This window comes from Aphidius gifuensis, linkage group LG4 (assembly GCF_014905175.1).
Source record: "Aphidius gifuensis isolate YNYX2018 linkage group LG4, ASM1490517v1, whole genome shotgun sequence".
NCBI lineage: Eukaryota > Metazoa > Arthropoda > Insecta > Hymenoptera > Braconidae > Aphidius > Aphidius gifuensis.
Window position 1 is genome coordinate 9284866 of NC_057791.1, and position 16557 is coordinate 9301422.

At 28.1% G+C, this 16557-nt stretch overlaps 1 non-coding gene across 1 annotated transcript; it reads right to left on the reverse strand.

The window, feature by feature from the left end:
- Positions 1-6230: 6230 nt before the first annotated feature.
- Positions 6231-6303, reverse strand: Trnas-gga. The gene has a single exon. It is a non-coding gene; the product is annotated as a tRNA-Ser (tRNA).
- Between the last annotated feature and the right edge of the window lie 10254 nt (positions 6304-16557).

A 16557-nucleotide genomic window follows, 5' to 3' on the forward strand; every position in this document is an offset into this window, starting at 1 on the left:
TACTATATACCTATATAACATATCAGACACGAAATTATGAAGCCCTTGTATCAAAAGTTTCATCACGATAAGCTAGCTGGTTTTATTTCCGTTACATGAAATTGTTCAATTTTTTTTTAATAGAGCGCTTGGTCAATTTATCTAACTGGCTTGAGAAAAAAAAAAAAATACTCATCCTATTTTAGGCTTTTCGTTCTTTTATTTCGGATTTCATCTTGGAATGTTTCAAACATATATTGTGTATATTTTTTCATATAAATATTTAACTGGTTTAAAAAAAAAAAAAATTCATTTAAAAATAAATTTTATTTCAAGAAGATAAATTTTTTTTTCTATCCAAGATTGTATGGAGCGAGCCAGCGGCCGAGCGAGCCAACGCTCGAAACGAGCGAACGCGAAGACCGAGCGAGTGTTTGCTCATATAACTAATGAGAGTGAATGAGTGAGTGGCTACGAGCGGGAAAAGAAATATGCTGAGAATGAATTTTCGTGTGTGCGTTGCCAATAATGTAGCTGATCGGTTTGCAGCGTTTACAAAAAATAATGAATAAAAAAAATAAAAATGAATATACTCAATTTAAAATTATTATTATTGTATTGATATTATTGATATTATTATTCTTATTTTAATTATAATAATTTTATTGAAATTATTGTTATTTATAATAATATTAATAATATATATAACCATAGTATAGATAAAAATAACAACAATAATTTCAATAATGTCATCGATAATAATGATATCAATAGTATCAATCATATTATCAATAATAACAATAATATTCAACTATAAATATGAATAAACATCATATTTTGAAAATTATTATTATAAATGTTATTATGAATATATAACCACAGTATAAATGAAAATAAAAACAGTAATTCCTATAATTTCATCGATGAGGACAATATCAATATAATATTAGTAATAATATCGATAGTATCAATTATATGAATAATAATAATGAGAATAATAATACTGTTACGAATATGAAGTTAATCGCTCCCTCCTCCCTTATGATAGACAGAGACAGACAATAGAATTAGTTAAGAACAAATGACGACCTTTATAACGGAAAAGAGATGAGAGAAAAGAGTTAAGTTGGCAGTTGCAATAGAATAGCAAATGAATAAAGATCTATTAATTTAAATAGAAAAAAGAGATATCATTTATTTTAACCCTAAAACGTAACATTGGTGTCAGAAGAAAAATTAAAAATAAAATAGAAAGAAAGGATTAAATAATAAAATAAAAAATATAAATTCATTAAGATATTTGAATTGAATTTTATTTTATTTTTTAAATAGTGAAACGCTCACAGAATTAATATCAAAAATAAAAAAACAAAGAAAATGTGATTAATAAAAAAAAAAAAAAAGTGATTAATATTTGAATCAATATTAAAAAAGTGACAAACATCTGAATTAAAACGGCAAAGAATTTACAAGAATTCGACGATAAATGAAATAGTGGTCTTCGATATTCAACAAAAGTACTCGGTATAAAATGAATCGAATAGTTTCGTGGGAATACCGGGTACTCGGTATATCGGCTCAAAAAACTACCGGTATATCGACTATCGAGTACTTTGTTTTTTTTTTTTTTTTAAAGAATTCAACTAGTATTTTTCGCTAAATAAAACAAAATATTGTAAGATAATAATAATTTATCAGTCAGTACAAAATTGCGTGTAATAATTAATTATTATTAACAATAATAATTATAATACATGCAATAAAAATAAAATTAATACATATATTTATAGTCAAGTCAAACAGATAATTTTAAATTCTTTGATAATTATTAATATTATATAAAACTTGTTAAATATAATGTTAATATTGCATAAACATTTCATATATTTATTTTTCAGTTAGTTGTTTGGTCTTAATGAAATAAATATAATTAATATTGTAGAATGTCAATTCGTTGTTGTCACAATGTTGTGCAAAAATAGACGCCATCACGTCAACTGCAAATAAAGGTTGTTTTATATGTGGCAACGTAAAGCCTCTAAAAATGGCGCTATTATAAAAAAAAATAATAATAATAATTTAAATTCCCTTTGAGGTCGCCAACGGTCAAAGTACTCGCGTCCGATATTGGCCAAAAATATACCGAGTACCGGTATATCGGGGGAAAAAAATACCGAATAGTTGGGTACTCGGTATACCGAGTAGATACTCGTGTCTCCGGTATATAGCTCAATATCGAAAACCACTAAAATGAAATGCATTTAGAAATTTAATCAGAAAGGAATTAGAAGAATCAAGAAAAATAATGAGAGAAGAAATAATACAGTTATTTAGAGAAAATAATTCACATCAAGAAAATAATAATTATAATAATAAATATAAGTACCATCATAAATATGAAAGAACTATTCTAAAAAATAATTATTATTGTGATAAAAACAAGACAAATGGAGAAAAAATTGATAAAAATAAATCTGGAATTGTTTGTTTCAAATGCAAAAAATTGGGCCACTATGCAAATAGTTGTGATGAAAATAAAAAGAATCATTGAAATAAAATAAACAAAATAGTTTACATGTAAACAGAATTTATGCATACATGGAATAAAAATTAGAATTACTTCAAATAAAAGTAAGATGGAAATTTTAGAAAATGACCCTCGATGGACTGAGGTTCCTTGTTTCAGGTAGGAAGCAAGGTTAAAGGTAAAGATGGCCCTCGATGGACTGAGGTTCCTTGTTTCAGGTAGGAAGCAAGGTTAAAGGTAAAAAATGGCCCTCGAGGGACTGAGGTTCCTTGTTTCAGGTAGGAAACAAGGTTTAAGGTAAAAAAAAAAAAAAAAAATGGCCTCGAGGGACTGAGGTTCCTTATTTCAGGTAGGAAATAAGGTTGAGAAATAAATAAATAAATCCTAGATAAAAATTTTGGTCACTGCCTGGGCATGATTCCTTGGAATCATAGTGGACGTGTTGTCCCTTTGATGAGAAATACTTATCATCGGCTCGAGTAAGGGCAAGGATGTGACTTAGTTATTGATGGGTGTACACCACAGATTAAAATACTAGTAAAAATGATAATTGATGTTGTTTGTTTTCAAAGGACGATTTGAAAATGAATAAATAATAACCATAATTATGTAAATTATATTTTTTTTAGGTTTTCTTAATTTACTTATTTAGGTTGATATTATACTACATGGAGGAACAATTAAATTGCAATCATAAATACAATTAATCATCTAGGAGAAGACAAATATCTAGGAGAAGAATAAATCAATATAAAAAGATAGATTGAATGAAGATATTCTATTGACTGTAGATATAAAATAGAATTGTAAATGTTGTTCGTTCAGGGTTTTTACATCGGGTTTTCCCCTGAACCTTGAGTAAATACTGAACAACATCTTAGGATAACTCGAGAATCCCCGGTGGTCAGGGATCTGATTGATATAATCAGGTTGTTGAACTTTCTTGAGCTGTAGGTTACGGATTGTCGGGACGACAATCTTCATTGGGTGGAGGGTAGTGTTACGAATATGAAGTTAATCGCTCCCTCCTCCCTTATGATAGACAGAGACAGACAATAGAATTAGTTAAGAACAAATGACGACCTTAGTAATGGAAAAGAGATGAGAGAAAAGAGTTAAGTTGGCAGTTGCAATAGAATAGCAAATGAATAAAGATCTATCAATTTAAATAGAAAAGAGAGATATCATTTATTTTAACCCTAAAACGTAACAATACAATAATAATCATATCACCACTGACAATAATATTCAAATATAAATATGAATAATTATTAGTATTTATATTTTTAATATTATTATTATAAATATAATTGTTAATAATTTATATCAATGTTAATAATAATAATAATAATAATGATATTAATAACGATATAATATTAATAACATTATCAATATTATTATTAATATTATTATTATCATTAGTCATTAATTGATTGTTGATATTTTTGAAATTGTTACAAATAACTCGACAGACAGCGAAAGGAGTTTCACTTCGCCGTGCGTACTGCTAACACACACAATTTTTTTTTTTTATATTCCTGGTAGAAAAATTAGTCATACACATGTAAAGTCAGGTGGTGCTCACAAATTTCTACATGGTATATTTCTACCAAGAAAAGATCTAAACTTTATAACAAATCAATTTTTCAAAAGAAAAAAGGTCTTTTTTTAGATCGTATAAATCGATTTTATATATTTTTATGTTTGAATGAATGGCAATTCCGTTACTCTAAAAAAGGTGGTTCAATAATTGAATTGATTAATGACAGTAGTGTCCTTATTAACAAACAAATTCTTGAAAATATTATTCGACATTGCAAAGATCAACGTGCACTGGCAAAATTGCTGTATGAAAATATTTTTAGTGATGAGGCTTTAAGTAAATGTTCAAGGACGGGACATATACCTAAAAGGTGAGGAAAAGAAAAATTAATTGCACGACCCGGTCTTGATACTTACACCATGAGTGTCATATCTAGTAAGCGTGCACACGTGTATATAAACATGTATATTTCTTATTTACCTGTATTTATTTGTATTCCATATTTAATCTATTCATTTATTCTCAGATTATATTAATAAAGTAAGAAAAGAAAAACATTGGCAAGGTATTGATGAGAGATTAATAAACATCAACATAACTCAATTCTATAAAAGATAAATTCAAAATTCCAGACAATAATGATGACTTAATTTAAGACATCAAGAATGAATATTTAAATTAATTGTTAATGTATTTGAATATGTATACTGTAAAATATCTAGCAGAAACTTGCTAAATAAATAATGGGAAAAAAAAAATTAAAAATTAATTTGAAAAAAACCTGTATAAAATTTTTGACTGTAATTGTAATTCTATAGTTATTATTAATTATATGTCATATCTTCTTTGTGTATATTTTTATATTTATTTTATATTTCTAATGATTTTTTTTTTAAACTAAATATATTTCGGATCATTCGTATATATATTTTATATCTCGTTTTTATATATTGCATATCTTTTTTATATAGATTATGGTATATATATCCAAATATAAAAAATATATTTATATATATATATATAAAATCAGTTTATAGAATCTAAAAAAAAGATTCAAAATATATATATATATACAAATGATCCAAAATATATTTAGTTTAAAAAAAAAATATTCGAAATGATCTTGCGAAAACAGTTCTATATATATACATATATTCCATATTTTTTGGTTTAGATAGTTCACCTGAAGAAACAGTAATTTTTTTTATGATTGAACATATAGAATTTTTTTTTTCTTTTGAAAAATTGATTTGTGATAAAATTTGAATCTTTTCTTGGTCGAAATATACCCTGTAGAAATTTGTGAGCATGACCCGACTATACATGTATATGACTAATTTTTTCTACCAGGAATATAAAAATAATATATATTATTCAGATATATTTGATATCTTTTTTGTATCTCCTCCATATCTGTCGAAATTGAGATATAATTTAAATATGATTGATTTATATTTCAGATATAATTTTTCTACGTGGTTAACCTTATTAAAAATAAGATAATTATTAAAAAATATTCAAAAAAGAATAACAATATAACTGCTATGGAAACCTCGTAGCTTTTCTCCGGAAAATAGGGAGACAATTGTCAGGAAGTAAAGAAGAAGCGTAAGTGAATCACAAAGCAACGAAAATGTTGAAAACCTTTTCGAGAATAGACGTCTATAATTTATTGAGTGTTTAATGAGTGTTCAAATATGTTCAATACCTTATTCAACATTTATCTAAACATTTTCTTCAGCACACAAAAAAATCATTTTCTATTTGGTAATTCGTAATTGCGCTATACTTTGCACAAACTAACTCTCAACCTTCTATCAATCCTTCTTTCAAAACGCGTCTTTGATCAAATTTGTACCTTGAAATTGGTGACAATACATTGATCCGCGTGAATATTCAGCCATATGCCATGTTAATCAAATGGAAAAATAAATAATCAATTCGTCGTCTCAAAAAAACTGGTGAAAAGACGAAAATTTTTTTCCAAGTTTCTGAGGTCGGTACGCAACTTTTTGAAACCTTGAGAGCCAGAAAAAAAAAATATTTTTATTTTTGAACAGGTCTAATATTCATTATCACAAGGTCTTTATCGCCAACACTTAAAACAACTTAACATCTGAACCATCATCGCTTTAAAATATTATGTAATGAAAAAAACCAGAAACTTAGAAAAAACAACGAAGTTCCTCCGCCGGGAATCGAACCCGGGTCTTTTGCTTTCCGGGCAAACGCCTTGACCACTAGACCACAGGGCTTCTTATCTTTTCTAAGTTTCATCAAGTTAACTCCGACGTCCTTCTATGCGTCAATTCATTTTTTTGTGGCAACACAAGACTACCGTGGTCTTTTTTGCTCAATAATATTGAGGTAACTGATTCTCAATTAATATTTAATTCATTCACTAATGACTTCTATAGTACGTATACCTGGCTGATAGTGCACCAGACCTTGGCATTTTGTATGACTCAGCATTTAAGATTGATCAACACATAATTCACACTACTAAAGAAGCTTCCAGAACACTTGGCTTTTTAACTAGAGTTTGTCGTAATTTTAAACGTGATACACTAACTATCTTATACAAGGCCTATTCCAGTTCTTGAATATGGTATTATAACACTGCCATTTAATAAAACTAAACATTTTTGTTCTTATGAAAAAATACGAAAAAAATTTCTAAAGCAACTACTAAATTCTTCAATTTTTGGGTTTTCGAATAGATTTATCGTTAATTTCCAAAACATGTTTATCAAAATTCATTATCGCACCGGTTGATTAGAAAAATTCCGAACCCAAAATACCCGCGCAATTAATAGGCACTTTATCAGGAATAATTAGGCAGATTATTTCTTTGCCCAAAATGTTCATTATGGCTTTTTCCAATGTATTTATAAGGCCCTCCGATATGCCTTGCAAGGTTTCTATTTCACCCTCGTTCGTCTCCAGGCCCGAAGCCTGAGATTTTTTAAAGAGATTCGGGGTTGCTTCCGAATCTCACATCATTTTAAACGTTTCATTACCGTTAATATCTTTCTTTCTTTTCTTAATTCCTTTTCTGCCTAACGTTGCCCTTCTGGCCAATTCTTCTTCTCTTTCTGCTGCTTGTTGTATAATGTTTTCATAATTTTCAGTCCATGTTATGTAATCACCCAGTTCAGGCTTGATTCCTGACCTCAGTACGTCTTTTGCTAGATCTTTCATTTCGTTTTTGATTTGTTTTGCTTTTTCATTTTCTGTGGGTAAGGACTTGTAAAGTTTATCAAAGTTTATAATTGCGCCTGTTGATTCGAAAAAGTCCGAACCTAAAATACCTGCGCAATCAATAGGCACCTCGTCAGGTATAATTAGACAAATTATTTGATTATCCAGAATGTTTATTTTAGCTTTTCCCAGAGTATTTATAAGGCCCTCCGATATGCCTTGCAAGGTTTGTATTTTGCCTTCGTTTATATCAAGGCCCGATGCCTGAGATTTTTTCAAGAGATTCGGGGTTGCTCCTGAGTCTAACATCATTTTAACCGTTTCACTACCATTATTTAGCTTGATTTCTATATAGGGTTTAAATTTGTTGCATTTATGGTGATGACTGGTTTATTTATTTTAATTGACTCTACATTTTTATTTATTCTAAGCATTTCATTGTTTGAATCATTATCTGTTTCTTCCATTATCACACATTCGTTATCAGATACGAATCCAGTCGTCACGATAGCTGCAATATTTTTACTGTTAATTTTTTTAATTATTAGTTCACGCCGTCGCTCCTCGCTTAGAGGTACAATTGCAAGTTTTCCTGTACTCTTTATTGGAATTTTTCCTTAACGCAATTCATTTCTATATGGTCATCGCCTTTACAAAAAAACACAACCTCGAATCGAACCGTCTTTTCTATTTTCCGCATATTTATTACCACTAATGTTACCATTATTATTATTAATATTATTACCATTATTATTACTAACGTTATTACCATTATTATAACCATTCATATAATTATTGTTGTAACCATTTTTATTACGATTATAATAGCCATTATTATTACCATTATTATAACGATTGTAGTTTGGCCGTCGTCGCTGATTGCAATCTTTTGCTTGGTGACCAATTATATTACATAACTGGCAGATTGGACGTTGGTTCTACATCGGTGTTGGCTTTTCATTGGATCTTACTTGAGGACGCTGTTGATTTTCTCGTTGCATTTAATACTGAATTTTTCAAACTATTTCTCCTTTGAATTGATCGTGCTTCTACCCCTGACAGTTTTTTTTTGCCTGGACCGTAATATAATTCTCCTCTTTTTCCAAAATTATATCTTTTTTTGGGTTTACTTGTTTTTGTTTTTCCACTCGACATTAGAGATTATTACAATTTTATTTTATGCAAAACTTTATAGTGACTAAATGAGAACCACTATCCATTAAATACGATGAAAGTAATTTCGTTGCGAGATTATAGTAGTTAAACAAGGAGAGTTCTGGATCACCCCCCTGCTGTGCTTTATTGTTCTTCGCAAAGAGAGCTCCACTGGGTATATTGTTCTCCATAGGAGGCTCCATGGGGGGTCTATTGTTTCACACAGCAGAGTTGGCGGGGGGTCTATTATATATCAGAGCGGGTGGGTAGCTAAGGATGTAGCTGAGGTTGTGTAGCTAAGGTTGTGTAGTTAAGGATGTAGCTAGCGGTTTAAGTTAAGAATGTAGCCAAGAGGATACAGGTAAGGATGTGTAGCTGTGGATGTAGGTAAGGATATAATCTGTATTATCATATGCAAATCATTTTCATATTCAATGATTTGAATATCATCATCATCATCATTTTCTTGATTAATATTTTCATCATTATCATGTGATAAAATTTCCATTGCTTCCTCTTGATACTCGTTGTATTTTTCTCTCCTTTTATGTTGTTCCTTGATGTATTTCTTGAACTTTGGAAAAGAAAAGGAAAAAAACGTTATTCAAAATTTCTAATTATAAAATAAATGAATAAATACACTGAATGATTAATGAATAAATTGATTGTGATACTTACTTCTTCTGATGCTGCTTGTTTGTACAGCTGATTTTGAAAGCACATTGAATTTTCCTCCAGATAAACGTATCTAAAATAAAACAAAAATAAAAACAAAAATTAATTATTTTAATATAATTAATTTGAAAGAAATGTTGAAACTAAAATAATTTGGGAGAAAAAACAAAAATAGTACCATCTTCTGAATTTTTTCTCGATCCTCGTGCTCCACAACATCCAACACGTGCTCCTATTCCAACGCCGTCTTCAATTTATTTGTGTACTTAGGTAAATTTTTCATTTCTAGGTCCATCTAATATAAAAAAAAAAAAAAAAAACAATTTTATTAATAATCTATTAAATGAATGAATAAAATAAGAAAATATAATAAATTTTGCTAGTAGGGTAATATAAGTATGGTATATAATAATGAATCACAGAGAAAGGTTAGAATAGAACCTTAGAATAATAGTTGAAATTTTGTTGAAGAAAAAAATAAAAAAATGTATATATAAAATTAGAATGAATAAATGAATAAATAAGAAAATACTTACCAATGATATGATGTGACCATGATTTTTCGTGATATGACGTGAATATCTTTCCATTTTAATAATAATTGGATTTCAACCACTTTATTCAACGTTTGAAATATAAAGACGGATTGTTGAATGTTCAAGCATGTGAATACATGTTGACAACTTGAGAAAATAAAAAAAAAAAAAAAAAACCTCACAAAAATATACTCCCTTGATTCTTTTATAAAAAAATTAAAAAGAATGGGAAACTTAGAAAAATCATCAACATGAAACAAATACATTCTCTAGATTTTCCATCCATTCCAACCTTACCAACATTTCTCTAAGTTTTTTTAGCCAATCAAACTCGTCTAATGAATGATAGAAAGAGAGGAGATCCCCGCTCTTACAAAAGAAAAAAAATTAGTAAAGATCCTCCGATCGATCATTCCTAGTTCAGATATTGGAGACGCAACGTGTCATTAAAACATTTTTATTTAATAAAAAGGTAATATAAATAATAATATTATTATAATAAATTAAAAGTGATATTTTTTCTATAGATTCATCAAATATACTATTAAAATATTTAAGGAAAAAAATACTGATATTGACGAGGAAAACCATATCAATTTGATAAATTGAATCATTATTCATTATCAAGCACGTGGAAAATCAGCATCAATCATGAATCAAGTAAGTCTAATCTATTCAATTGTATTCTACCGCATGCTTTTCGAGTTCTAGTTCTCAAAGGTTGACTACATATCTATTTAAATTTATTGATTAATATAATTGAATTTTCTCTGAAAAAATTCATAATAATATTCTACAAGTGATTTTATTCTAATTTTTCATAATTTTATATTCCTTAATTCTATTCTCATTTTTTAAGGTTATCTATTTCACTAAATTCATTTCACCACGTGTTCTCAATTTAAATGGTCAACTATTTATTCAATTTTATTCTACAGCATGCTTTTCGAGTTCTAGTTTAAAAGGTTAACTATACACACATCTATTTGAATTCATTAAATTATATAATTAAATTTTTGAAAAAAATCTATCATAATATTCTACAAATGATTTTATTTTAATTTTTTTATAACTTCATATTATATTTGAGTTTTTCTCTCTTTATTTTATATTTCCCAAGTCTATTCCGATTTTTCTAAGGTTTCACTCAATTCATTTTACCACGTGTTCGCTATCTCTTAACTTGAATGGACAACTATTTGAATTTATTAATTAATTAATAAAACTAAATTCAAAAAGAAAAAAATCTCTATCATAAAATTTTGTAAGCAATCCTATTTATTTTTTTCTAATTTATGCTATCACGTAGATTTCTTCTTGCTTTTCCTATCATAATTCATTTTATGAAGTGCTTTCCTTGAGTCTCAAACTAAGAGGTTTATTATCGAATAATCGAACTATTTGAGGTTGATAATCAATATGTTTTTAAGATTTTTTTTTTTTTTTATTATTTTTATAAAATCTGTAATTTGTTTCTATTCTCTATTATTCCTCAAGTTATTTTAGCACATGTATTCCTTCTCGATTTTTTTATCTAAATTTATATTGAGTTGATAAAGTCTGTCCATTATCAACAATATTGATATAATCGAGTTGATAAAAATTTTATTTAAAGAAATCTGAGATAAAATTTAAAATTTGATGATGATGTTTTTATTTTCAAGGTTCAGATGAATTGGGATGATTATCAAACTCATGTGTTCATTCGATCACAGTACACCTCTATTTATTAACAGTGATTATCATCTTTCGATCGAACAGCTGTTGAATGGGTGCATAGAGATTTGATGACTATTATTGGAGAGTAAGAGTCACGTCTCAGCACGCTCCATTGTAGTCAGTTAGTAATATTCAATGCAACAATGATTCATTTGATGACAATTTTATAAAAACTACGTAGATTACATCATAGTTTACCTTTACATGATGCAGTTTCAGGTGGTTCAATTCAACTTGGCTCATCTATCAATATTAGATATAGTGATAATAGTGCTAGTGGTAGTAATAGTAATATTTATGAACATAACAATGCTTCTCAAGCTAGTACTGAATGGGTTGATGTAGAAAGTGCTATTAGAAATAGAATGAATGTGAGTATTGTCATAAACTTGTCACATGAAAATCTAGATAATTTTTTCGAAGAGGTTAAATAAATGCTGAATATGAAAATAACTGAATCAATGAGACCACATGGTTTGTTGAAAGTCCAATTAATATTAGCGAGTAATTTCATTCGACGAAAAGAATTAAATGATGATGAGTGTGAGGTTAAATATTTCAATGATAGAATCATTGAGATATTAAAATCAACTGAAATAGTTTTTCTAGACTTCAAACACAAACTACAAGGTTCGGAGTGGTCTTTCAATGAACTCTTGAATCTCAAAATTCATATTAATAAATATGTTCCATTAAAGGGTGGTAATTCTTCATACATAACAGTTCCAAAATGGATTTAGAATACTCATTCCGTTGTAAATCTTCAAAATAATGATAATAAGTGTTTTATTCGGTCCTTGCAGCAATTCATTAACTCCCTAATAATTCTTGTGGTGTAAATAGTTATTCACAATATGAACGTTTGCTTAATCTCGATGGAAATAAGTTGGAAATCGATTGCATCGTTCCAAAAAATGAATAATTTGAAGATAAATGTCTATGGTATTGAAGATGATAATGAAGAAGATTATGACGATAATAATATGGGTGAGTTGATTAATTTTAACGTTGAATGATCATTTGAATGGAAACAAGAAAGGAAAAAACATGAACGAAGCTGATGTTAACAATATTGATAGTAGTCTTACTAAAAAACGTAAAAAATACAACAACTCACAGAGAATAGTTCCATATTATTTCAGCAAATAATGTTGATAGTGAAACAATTCATTTATTACTTATTGAATATGAAAACAATGCGAATGAAGTTAATATTTAACAAAAAAACGGAGAAGATGTCGAATTTATTTATAACCTTCCAAGTTTTCATTTCACTTGGATTCGTAATTTGTCACAATGAGTTAACAGTCAAATTCCATTACATAATGGAAGTACAAGAATATGTGACAGATGTTGAGAAAGTAGAATGCTTGAAAAAAAGAGATACAGCTATGCGCTTACCATCTATGAAGAATAAATTCGTAAAATTCAAAAATTATAAGTATCAAATTACAGTTCCGTTTGTCGTATATGCTGGTACAGAATGTATTTTAAAACCAATTGTAAAGGATAATAATAATTTGAAAAAGACTCTCGAATATCAGAACCATGTCCCTTGTAGTTTAGGATATTATTAGAAATGTTCTTATGATGATTCATTGTCAGAATTTAAATTCAATAGATCAATAAATTGTGTTAAGTTGTTTATTGATGAATTGTTTGATATAGCTATTAAAGATGATAAAACTTTATCAAATATCAAACCTATGAACTTGACAATCAATGAAGAGCGTTCTTTTCATCAAGCTAAAAAATGCCATATTTGCGATAATATCTTTACGGAACAAAATATTGAAGTTCGTGATCACGATCATATTAGCTCATCAAGCCTGTAATATTAATTATCAAGATTCTTGTATAATTCCAATTGTTTTTCATAATTTATCTGGATATGATGCACATTTTATAATTAAACAATTAACTAAGAGATTTCCTGGTAAAATAGAATTACTTCTATTGAACAAAGAAAATTATATTTCTTTCACAAAATATGTGGATAATACAAGGATTCAGTTAAAATTCATAGATTCATTTAGATTTATGGCTAGTTCAATCGATACACAAGCAAAAAATTTAGAAAATGATGAAAAAACAGCACCTAAAAGTTTTTGTAGAGATAACGAAGAATTTGAATTGGTAACTAAAAAACATGTTTTTCCATCATATGTTTATTTAGATGATTGGAATAAATTTGATGATATCAACTTTCCATCAAAATTAAATTTTTATTCAAAATTAAATGATGAAAATAACTGATGTATACGTCATCAACATATAATCATATATGTTTATATTTACTGATTCGGACATTATCAGCAAGTTTGAAATTCCTAGAATTTTTTGATAATGATGATGATGATGAATAAATACTTTTTTTTAAATTCTCAGCATTGTCTATATTTACATTTTTAGGTTTCATTTTTATTGTTCTATGTTTTGTATTATTATAATCTGAAATTAGTTCAGGTAATAGTTTCGTCCATTTATATTTTCCATTGAAACTGAATCTCAACCACATTTTTCTTTTAAGTGTACGATTAAATCTTTCACAAATCGAAGCCTTTAAATGTGTAAATGTCGAATACATATGAATTTTATATTTTTTCATCAATGATTTGAAAGTAGAATTATAGAATTCTAATCCGTTGTCAACTTGCAATTTCTTAGGAAATCGGCCTTTTTTTTAAATGGATTCCATAGCATTAGAGACATCTTTTCCTGTTTTATTTTTGATTGGAGCAGCCCAAGCGAATTGTGAAAATATATTTATAAGTGTCAACAGATATTTATTTCCTTGATTTTCTTTAAAATATGGTATCATTTCACCTAAATCTGCTTGCCATGTTTCAACAATATCTCGAATATCAACATGAGGACGTTGAAAATTTCTTCTAGCTGGAGCATGTAATTCCTTCACAATATCCCATTTATATCCTTTCATTCTTTTCTCTAGAAAAGTCTTTAGATAACCAATAAATGACTTGAGCCTCTCGTAGTTCTTCAATAATTGATAAAATTTCATTATCATGACTTTGGTTACCAGCTGATCTTGATGCTACTAATAATTGTAATCTTTCAACCAGTTCATTTACATCATCCCAATGTACATAATCAAGTTTTACATTTTGCTTTGATGTTCGCATATACTTTGGTAAGAGACCTCTTTCTGATCTTAAAGAATCACCGAATAATTTTATCCATCTTATGTACTTTGTCGAATTGAGATTTCTAATGGCACTCCTTGATTCGACCAATTTTCGATACGCATTTGTTGCTAAAACTATTTTTTTATAGTTTTCAATATCGGGACTATGAATTTTAGTTTCATCAGGTTCTTTTTTGAATAACAATTCTAAAATACCTAATGTAATAGGATATTCATGATTTTTTATAATTAAATTGTTTTTTTTTACAGATATTCTACTATTCCCAATTGAGTAACCTGATATTAATTTTCCTACTCCATAACTTCGATCCCAATCAGATGTATTTATTAAATTAAAATATTTATTAATAGTAGGATCATTGAAGTTAAAATCTAAAGTTGAATTGCTAATCATTTCATTTTCATTATCATCTTCAATAAATTGGTTCACAACAAAGCTGTCTGATAATGATAATCGATTAATGACATAATCATCACTCATTGAATCTAAATCTTCTGATACTAGATCATTTGTTTCATTTAACCTATCTAAAGAATTCAATTGCATCTTTTTTTGACATTACTTTTTGTTTTTTTTAAAGGCTTTAATGATGGTGATTTTGATGTTATTTCAATCAATTGTGGTAAACGCTTTGGTTTTGCTGATAAAATCCGTTTAGATATTTGATTGAGACGTTCTAACACAGGTTTAAAATGTTCATTTGTTATCTCATCTATATTATCTTTTTCTAATTTCAATAGTTTATGTTTTTTTCTAATTACATCTTACACTTTTTTTATTTTGCTGAGTGAATTCACCTCAGCCATAATTTTTCTTTGACTTAAGGACATGTTGTTCACATGAGATTCAACAATTAACTTAAGATAATTTAATTAATTTTTTTCAAAATAAAACAATCAAAATTTTTTCGATAACGTTCATTGTGTAATTCACGGTCTTTATCAATAGTGAGAAAACTATAATTATCATTCCAACAATCTAAACACATTTTTCTAAAGCTTTCATAAGTCATATCAGTGTTAACATTATCATTATAAACATGCTTAAGATTCGTCTCATCTCGTTTAAACAAAACTAAAAAGTTGATGTCACAAATGAGATGTTTTGGTATACGAGCATATGATTGACATAAATAAAAGCTGTCAACTTTTTTATGTCTACCCATACAAAAATATGCTTCGAGGTTATCTTGCCTTTCAGTTGCCACATCATCAAATATGAAAATATGAAAAAAATTCGGTTTTGCATCATCTACAGAAACAACTTGTTCATTGTCAGAGAATGGTAAATAATTTATACCCTTTATAGGCTTTATTAATTCTTCTAAAAATTGATATTTTGGTGGATTCAACGATTTCGAATAGACATAAATAATTGAAAATCGTAATCCATTTGGATCGGTGATAAGACTCAAAAGAGCATTAGTTTTTCCACAATTTGATGGACCAACAAAAATTCCTCTGATTGTATTTGGTAACAAATCTCCATGACGTTTCGTTATTCCTTCACCTTTTTTCGTTGTTAATATATAAAAATTTTTGACTGGTAATTCGTTTTGTTGCGTCTTAAACTCGATTGTATTTTGAACTGACTAAAAGTTATATATTCACCTGTTTTATACTATTTTCATCAGTTATAACTTGATAATTTGATGATGATAGAACATACATCTCAAACGAAAAAGAAAAAATCTGGGGGCGGTATTTTAAATAAATCGATAAATAAACTTCCATTTGAACTACATCTCGCAGGATATTCATATTGTGGACCTGGTACGAAATTGGAAAAACGATTAGCTAGAGGTGATCCTGGAATCAATCCGCTGGATGCTGCTTGCAAAAGACACGATATTGCTTACACTCAAAATCAAAACAACATAAATTTGAGGAATAAAGCTGATGATATATTAGCAACAGAAGCGACAAAAGGAATTTTTGCGACAGATTCTTCTTTAGGAGAGAGAGCTGCAGCTGCTTTGATATCAAAAGCGATGCGTGTTAAATCAAGATTTGGAATAGGTGTTTCACTGAAAAAGTGAAAACCATCAACTGAGAA